Source organism: Ovis aries, chromosome 23 (assembly GCF_016772045.2).
Source record: "Ovis aries strain OAR_USU_Benz2616 breed Rambouillet chromosome 23, ARS-UI_Ramb_v3.0, whole genome shotgun sequence".
NCBI lineage: Eukaryota > Metazoa > Chordata > Mammalia > Artiodactyla > Bovidae > Ovis > Ovis aries.
In genome coordinates, this window is record NC_056076.1 from 311,166 (window position 1) to 320,525 (window position 9,360).

Sequence of the window (9,360 nt, forward strand, 5' to 3'; positions counted from 1 at the left end):
GGAAGTCCTGTATATAAATGTATACCATAACTTGGATTATTTCTTTGAGATTTACACCATATTTCTAAGTTTTGCTTTCATAAATAATGGTGCAATGCAGCAGCAACCATTTCTGTTAATTTCATATTCACATCTTTGTTGTTCCTGGTGGCTCAGATGGTAAAGGGTCTGCCTGCAATGCGGGAGACCCAGCTTAGATCTGTGAGTGGGGAAGATCTCCTGGAGAAGAGAATGGCAACCCACTCCAATATTCTTGCCTGGAGAATCCCATAGACAGAAAAGTCCGTCCATGGCGTGGCAAAGATTCAGACACGACTGAGAGACTAACTTTGTCTTTCTTTCTTTAGAACTTCAAATAAATCTAAAGCAGTGAATTTGAATAGTGAATTGTATAGTGTAATTAACAAAATCACTACACTAACTTTATGGGACAGTATGCATTATCATGTCTTTTTTAAGAGAGGCAAAACTGTATCAAGGATGATATAATGCGGAATGACTATTAATATTTTACTCCATACCCAGTAAATTAGGAACATGGACAAGGAAAACTGCACTGCTGTGACAGACTTCATCCTCCTTGGATTCTCAGATGCCCCTGAGCTCAGAGTCTTCCTCTTCCAGCTGTTTCTTTCCATCTATGGAGTCACAGTTTGGGGAAATCTGGGCATGATTGCTCTCATTCAGGTCAGCTCTGGACTCCACATCCCCATGTACTTTTTCCTCAGCCACTTGTCCTTTGTGGATTTCTGTTACTCCACAATCAGCACACCAAAGATGATAGCTAACATCTTAAAAGAAGACAGGAGAAGGAAATAGCAACCCACTCCAGTACTCTTGCCTAGAAAATCCCATGGATGGAGGGGCCTGGTGTCCATGGGGTCACAAAGAGTCAGACACGACTGAGCGACTTCACTTTCACTCACTAAAAGAAGACACAGCCATTTCCTTCCTGGAATGCACTGTGCAATTCTACCTGTTTTGCACATTTGGGGTAACTGAGGTCATTCTGCTGGCAGTGATGGCCTATGGTCGCTTTGTGGCCATCTGTGACCCACTGCTCTACGTGGTCACCATGTCCCGAAATCTCTGTGTGGAGTTGGTGTCTTGTTGCTATCTCAATGGTGCTGTATGTTCTGTGATTCACTTGTGTTTAGCTCTTCAGATCCCATCCTACAGATCAAATATGATCAACCATTTCTTTTGTGATCTCCCCCCCTCTTGTTTCTTGCTTGCTCTGATGTCATTGGGAATCAATTGGTGCTATACTCTGTGGCCATTTTTTATGAGATCATCACCATCATGGTCATCCTCACGTCCTACCTGTTTATTCTCATCACCATCCTGAGGATGCACTCAGCAGAGGGAAGGTGCAAAGCCTTTTCCACCTGTGCTTCCTACCTCGCTGCTATCATTGTCTTTCACTGAACAATCCTTTCATTTATTGCCGGCCCCAATCTGGCAACAGCATGGATACTGACAAAGTGGCCACAGTGTTCTACACTGTAGTGATCCCCATGGTGAACCCCTTGATCTATAGTCTGAGGAACAAGGATGTGAAAGAAGCTCTCAGAAAAGTGGTGAGCTTCAAAATATTTTCCCAGAGAATATTTTCCTAGCAGGACTCAGGGTTCCAAATTGGAGGCAGGTGAAAGGGTGATGATGTGCTGTAATGCTGAAAAGGGTGAATAGAAGCGGGTAGCTATGAATGAATCTTGTTGACTCACTTATCTTTGTACCTTGTATCCTGTCAATTTGGGTTGAGCATATAGCAAAATTTGCAGTCTGCTTCCCTGTTCTTATTCAATCTAAAATTATTTAAATGGTTCTGGGCAATGGACTGTTAAAACACACATTTAGTTTTCTGTAAAACTTTCATAAGTTCATTAAAGAACTCACATTTTATTTCTCTATCCATTATGGAAACTACGATTAACTTCAAAATTGAATGGCTGTTATTTTTCAGTGAAGAGCACATGTTTGATTTTACGCACACATAAGCATATTCTGAAATTCTATTCCCCTCCAGTAGCACATTTAATTCCTTTAGAGTTTTTTGATGGAATACACATTCCAAGCAGAACTATCTTTCAAATTACAGGAATTAGACCTTGTTCAGGATATTTTTGTCATACAGAAAATTATAATTTATAATTCTAACATGAAGAGCATCTAATTCAGTGTTTCTTTGTTAGTTTCTTTTGACATTTTTAGGTCATTAGGTAATATTTAGCTGAGAAATATATGAATTGAGAAGCAAACAGGCAAGCAATAAGAAGAACACTAGTTTCATTGCGTATTTTGTCTGTATCATTGTATGTGATTTTAGACAAATCTACCATATATATATATATATATATATATAAACATAAAATTTACACCTTACATATATATAAAGTCTGTTGGTCAATTATACCTTAGTAAATTTAAAATAAATTAAAAGCAGAAAGCAATGTACTTAAAAAGGAGAAATGTTTGCTGTGAAATCTAGATACCTTTTGCTATGATGTTATTATCCAACAGTTTTGGAGTCTCTGGGAATGATAATGGAACTTGATGAGAAGACAACAGTCAAACTTTTGATTTACTTTCACATAAAATATTTCTAAATTTGCTGTTGTTTTTTCTTCATGTTTTCAAGAAATATAAATTGCATCAGGAAACGATAATTAGCTTTAATTGCTTGTTCTGAGCCTCTGAAGAAGGCAAGGGATTCTCTCTAGGGCCTTGTGCCACAGGGAGTGGAGGAGACATAGTAGTCTCAGCCTTCCCAGTAAATCCACAAGTCCTCTGGAGGGTGGAGGGGGGCTGCCTTTCCCACAGTCCCATGTAGAATCTCTAATAGATACCTTAGCTTCAGTTATTTCTTCATGAGGGAAATCACTTGGGGGAATTTTGAGTCACTGCAAACAACAGGAACAGGAAGTGCATACTTTCCAGAAAGATATGTAGAAGGGCCTGGCTTAGCTGGACTCCTTCATAGCAGTGTCCTGAACAAGTGTTTCCTGGGAGTGTGAGGACACAGGGGCCCTGAGACTCTTTGGTGCATGTATCTCTGCTTCTGCCATTTCGGGGTAGAACTGTGCAAGGGAGGATTGACAGGTATTTAACCCAAACTGAATTTAAAGGAACTAAAACTAAACTTCTGGAGAAATAGAATCAGCAAGGTTGCCTCTAAATAAGATTTTAAGGCATGGAAAACACAAAGGCTGACTCACAAGACCACAAACAAAAACAATGGGAAGAAATTGTAAGGATAAACGTTTTGCATACCATGCTTACTAGATTTGTTGATAATACAGATTGCTTAAATAATAGCATTTGGGAGATAAGGAAATAGATATTTAATTGCATATAAGTTAACTAGAAGGACATAAAAATCTACCAGAATTGAGTAAAAGGTGGTCAGTGGTTTACTCACTTCCCCTCACCTCCCAAGGGGACAATAGACAATATCTGGAGGCATTTTTGGTGTCACAGTGCAGGGACCAGGGGTGAAGTTACTGTCATCTAGTGGACAAAGGCCAGAGAAGCTGCACAGGATAGCTCCCCATAAAAACAACAATCCAGCCCAAAATATCAATAGTGCCATGATTGAAGAACTCTGAAAAAGATCACTGATAAAGAATTTTATCATAGTGAGAACTGACATGGAAAAATTGCCTCCTGATTGTTACTTAAATATACTTGTGAAAATAGTATGGTAGCTTTTCATTGTATAAAAATTAAATATATGGATAATCCAGTAATCCTGCTTCTGAATATTTATTTATTTAATTCAAATATTTATTTAATTCAAAAGAATTAAAATGATGATTTCAAAGAGATATTAGCATTCCCTTGTTCATTGCAGAGCTAGTCACAATAACAAAGATTAGAAATAACCAAAATGTCTATGGACCAAAAAGTGGATCAAGAAAATGTGGTATGCACATAAAACGACATAAAAAAAGAAAGAAATTATGCAGTAAATTACCACATGGATGACAGTACGCTTAGTGAAATATGTCAGTCACAGAAAGACAAATACTGTATTAATTCACTTATATGTTTATGGACTCAAAAAGTGGATGATAGGTGTCAGAGGCGAGAGGAGGGAAAAACAGGAAGTTACAAATCAACGGACATAAAATATCTATTAAGCAAGTTAAATGAGTTCCAGAGATATACTTACAAATATTACATTGGTAGTCAACAATACTGTATTGTACATTTAAAATATCTTAATTTGGTAGGTCTTATGTGAAATGTTCTTATCACATTAAAATAAAAATAAATATTAGTACAATATGATCACTAAAATCTAAATTTTACTTGGATTCCATCAGCTTTTTCCCTTTAATTATCTCTTTATTTTCTTGGACCCAATCCAGGTACCACACTGTACTGTCATCATCTCTCCCTAATGTCTGATCTGTGACAGATTTTGACTCTTTCCTTTTTTTTTTGGCTTCAGTAATTCTAAGGAGTATGGATGAGGTATCCTGTAGAATGCTTGCAGATATGGGTTTGCCTAATAATTTTCTTATAGTAAGATGAGATAATAGATTTTGCTGAAAGAATATCATAGAGGTGAAGTTTCTCACCACATCATATCAGGGGATAAATGATGCCCACACTGCACCACTGGAGATGCTCACCTTTATCTTTTACTTCAGGTAATGTTGGTGATATTTACTAAACTTGACTGTGAGATTTGAAATGGAGTTGAATTAATAAAAATTATTTCTACTGTGTTCATGTTCCTTATTTAAACTCTATAGTCCTTGGTTTCTACAATGAATATGTGTTATTTCAACAATTCAACAAACAAATAATTAATGGAATGGATGTGGTGGTGCAACCGAGCATAACAGAACAGTTATTTTAGCAGGATCAGTTCATTGTCCAAACTTAATATTTAACTTTGCAAATATCTCTGCTTTAACTCTGAATGAATCATGATGATCTAAACGCTGGACCTTCATATTTCTCCCATATGTTAGAGTAATAGTATGGAGGAACAAGGTTATGCCTGGCATATTGTAGTCATTCAATTAATATTTAATAATGATTTCATATATAATTGCATAATTTTTATAATTATGAAAAGTATCAGTGTGAGGAAGGGTCTGAGAGAAGTGATTTTAACCTACAAATGTTCATGTGAAATGCCACAACACTGCTCCAGGTTTTCTAGAACACAAGAAAGAATTACATCAGAGAATTGTGATTAATTTTAATTATTTCAAGGCTTTAAGAGAATGAGACAACAGTCTCTAGGGTTTATGCCCCATAGGTTGTGACTCTAGATGGAAGACTATATCCATCACTCCAACCAGGAGAGGTCCTACTTTCACTCATCAGCAGGTATGTACAACAGACAGCTCGTGGGAAGCTGCTGTGAAACACAGGAGCTCAGCCTGACGCTCTGTGATGACCTAAGAGAAGGCATGGGAGGGAGGGGGGAGGCTCAAGAGGGAGGGGATATATCTGTATATATCCCTTCCAATCAAAAGTAAATTCAAAAATAAGATTCTAAACAAAAATTAATATTATTTTCTAAGTAGGGTATTAGAAAAACAGTATGAGTAGAAATTTACAATTTAGACATAGAGAGTCCTTGAGTAATACTAAAGGAAGAGGAAGTGGACTCAGCCTACAGAGCTTTGTGTCGAACTGGTTCAGCTAAGCCCCTAAAACAACAGGGCTTCCCTAGTGGAACAGTGGGAAAGAATCTGCTGCCAGTGCAGGAGATGCAAGCGACTTGGGTTTGATCCCTGGGTTAGGAACATCCCCTGGAGTAGGAAATGGTAACCCCCTTCAGTATTCTTGCCTGGAAAAAAATTCCACGGGCATAGGAGTCTGGCGAGCTACATACAGCCCATGGGTTCACAAAAGAGTCTGAAACAATGGAGGGACAGAACACCAACAAGTGCCTGGGATGGAGGGTTAGAAGAGCTCTGAGAATCTGTGGAAGGTGCATTATGTGGTTTCTACAAGCTTTTGAAGGAGTAGTCAAATTGAAGTAAAGACAAACATTTAATAAAAAGTAAGCAGAGATTAAACAAATTCTAGGGAAAGAAGAGTAAAAGGCACTATTTTTAATTAGGTATGTAAAGCAGCCTTGACAGCAAAAATTAAACAAAATAGAGAAGAAAGGTATAGGAAATATATGAGCTGTCATATTTCCTAAATGCAAAGAAACTCACCAGCAATTTAAAAATAACATTTGGGTCACAAAATCTATTGCATGAAATAAAACATTAGTTTAATATTAATTTTTAAGTGGCTTAAATAAATCAGCTATAGTTAGAATGTCTAGCTTTGTGATAGATTGTCTTTTGAGGTTGTCTTTATTAAACTGATACTCAAATTTATGAGTATAGGAAGACATAGGGATCTTGAGTGTCTCAGTTTTGCCTATGATCTGGCATCACTGCTGAGCCACATAAAATCTATTTCTTGAGTTGTGGAACTAGAAACAGCCTTATCGGAAATGATAGAGAATAGTCCTGGTATGGTAGGGTCTAAGAGGTGTTGGTCACCAACTGTCCATGCGTGTGTGCTGAGCCGCTCAGTTGTGTCCTATTCTTTGTGACTCCATGGACTATAGAGCCAACCCAACCCTGTCCACATAATTTTCCAGTCAAGAATACTGGAGCGGGTTGCCATTTCCTCCACCAGAGGATCTTTCCAACCCAGAAACTGAACATGCATCTCTTGCTTCTCCTATATTGGCAGGTGGATTCTTTACCACTATCCCCCTGAGAAGTCACTGGTCACCAATTAGAGAAATAAGATTTTTTTCTATTAGTATTTTCTCATGAAATATCATCACAGTGCAGTACTATATTAAATGTTTGATCTTTCTCTTTTACAGGTAATTTAGGGACAGAATAAATGTCTTTATTTATGGACATTTCTATGTTCGAATCTTTATTAGTGTTAGTTAAATTTTTCTTAAGTTCCTTTCTCATCTCACCTGATACTGCCTTCTAGTATAGCTCTCTGATATGTACACTTTCATTGGACAATTTCCCACAGATTTAAGATCACTAGTTTGTTCACAAATTGGAACATGATTATGAATAAATGAAGTATCTTAGTACTAAGACATTGAACATAGATTCTCTTTCAGACAAACGGAAAATTTGTGGGAGTCTGGATCAAGATTCCAGTCACAGATGTGTAGATTGATTCTTATTTGCATGTTACAGGGAAAGTCAAGGATCTCTGTCTTGTGCTTTGTCATGTCTTCGATAAAGACCTAGTCTGTATTATTATCCTTGTTATTTGTCCAGTGTTATTATTCCACAAGCAATGTGGTGGGATTGATCATTAGGGCTCCCTGGGTTGAGAAGAACACTATCTGAAAAAAATTAACTCAGGTTTATCTTGACAATAGATTTACTGAGTCAGAAACAAAAGTAAATGTTAAAGTATCATGTGGAATGAACAATAAAGGCACAGATGTAACTGTTAGAGGGGTCATTCTCAGTGTCGCACTGTGAACATGTGATGCAAAATGTAATTTATTTAGAATTTTCTCACTTCTGCTACTAGTTTTAGGACTGAAATAATCAGTTATGGTACTAGGCTAGGTTAATCTTTTATGAATTTATAATGTTCAAGAAGACCTAAAAGTGTTATAGAAGGATTTCACTTAAAATAACTCCCAAATCTTTTGATTTCATATTATCTCTAAATGTTGAAATTATAATTCAGAACTTAAAAGTTCAATAATGGTACTGTGCTATTTAAAGAAAAGTTTAAATTGTTATCTTTTAAAAATTTTAGACATTTAGCAATAGTGCATAAGAAACACAGAGAGAGTTTCTAAAAGAGACACTTTGCTTCATCTTCCAGCTTTGGAAAGGAGGCATTAACCGAGGGTCTTACGTCCTCATTCTCTCTAATATGTTTGTTTCCAGGGATGATTCATAGTCTAACAAACAGAAACCATGTTTCTATCAGAGAGAAATAAAAGTGGGGCCACGTTCACTCTCCTGGGCTTCTCCTATTACCCAGAGTTGCAAGTGCCCCTCTTCTTGATATTCTTCGCCATCTACAGTGTCACTGTGGTAGGGAATCTTGGGATGATTGTAATCATCAAAATTAACCTCAAACTGCACACCCCCATGTACTTTTCCCTCAGCCACCTCCCCTTTATGGATTTCTGTTATTCCTCCATCATTGCTCCCAAGACCATGGTGAATCTCATGGTAGAAGACAGAACCATTTCATTTGTAGACTGTGTAATGCAATTCTTTTTCTTTTGTGCCATTGTGTTGACTGAGTCCTTTTTATTAGCTGTGATGGCCTATGACCGCTTCGTGGCCATCTGCAACCCTCTGCTCTACAGAGTGGCCATGTCCCAGAGACTCTGTGTCATGTTAGTGGTTGGATCTTATGCCTGGGGAACACCCTGCTCCTTGACATTCACATGTTCTGTTAGCTAATTGTCATTTCAAGGTTTCAACACAATTGATCACTTCTTCTGTGAGTTCTCCTCCCTGCTTTCCCTCTCTTGCTCTTATACTTATCTCAACCAGTTGCTGCTTTTCATTTTCTCCACCTTTAATGAGGTCAGCACACTCTTCATCATTCTCCTGTCTTAACGCGTTTATTGTTATCGCCATCCTCCAGATGCATTCAGCCTGTGGTCGCCGCAAAGCCTTCTCCACCTGCGCCTCCCGCCTGACCGCCATCAGCATCTTCCCCGGCGCCATCCTCTTCCTCTACTCTGTGCCCAACTCCACACCCTCCAGGCACAAAGTCAAAGTGGCGTCTGGGTTTTACACGGAGGTCATCCCCATGTTGAGAAATAAGGATGTCAAGGACACAGTCTCCAACATCATGGGCTCTAAAATGTTTCTTATTGAGCATTATTATAATAGTAGAATTTTTCCTTGATATGTAAATGTAGTGTGTCTGCAAACGTTGGTTTTTAAAGATACATTTAGATTAATGAAGAGTGAATGCTGTAAAATTTGTGAATGCTGAGCTTGGGGAATGATGGGGGAAAGGGATAGTTAGGGTGTTCGGGATGGATATGAACACTCTTCTATTTAAAATGGATAGCCAACAAGGATTTACTGTATAGCACATGGAACTCTTCTCAATGTTATGTGGCACCCTGGATGGGAGGAGTGTCTGTGGGTGAAAGGATACATGTATATATGTATAGATCTGGGTCCCTTCACTTTTCACCTGAAACTATTACAACATTGTCTGTAAAAAGGCTATATCTGAATACAAACTAAGCTTTTTAAAAAGCGTTAAATGCTGTAAAGTTGAAGAACATGAATTTTGGCTCAACGACACTAAATGACTCTGTCTCTTACTGGGAAAAAAGTAATAAAAGTTCTAGTCCTTCAT

At 37.8% G+C, this 9,360-nt stretch overlaps 2 pseudogenes; both read left to right on the forward strand.

Annotated features, from left to right (window-relative positions):
* Window positions 1–537: 537 nt before the first annotated feature.
* Window positions 538–1,619, forward strand: LOC101105545 (olfactory receptor 5L1-like; annotated as a pseudogene).
* Window positions 1,620–7,943: 6,324 nt separating this feature from the next.
* Window positions 7,944–8,895, forward strand: LOC101105794 (olfactory receptor 5D18-like; annotated as a pseudogene).
* The last annotated feature ends 465 nt before the right edge of the window (window positions 8,896–9,360 follow it).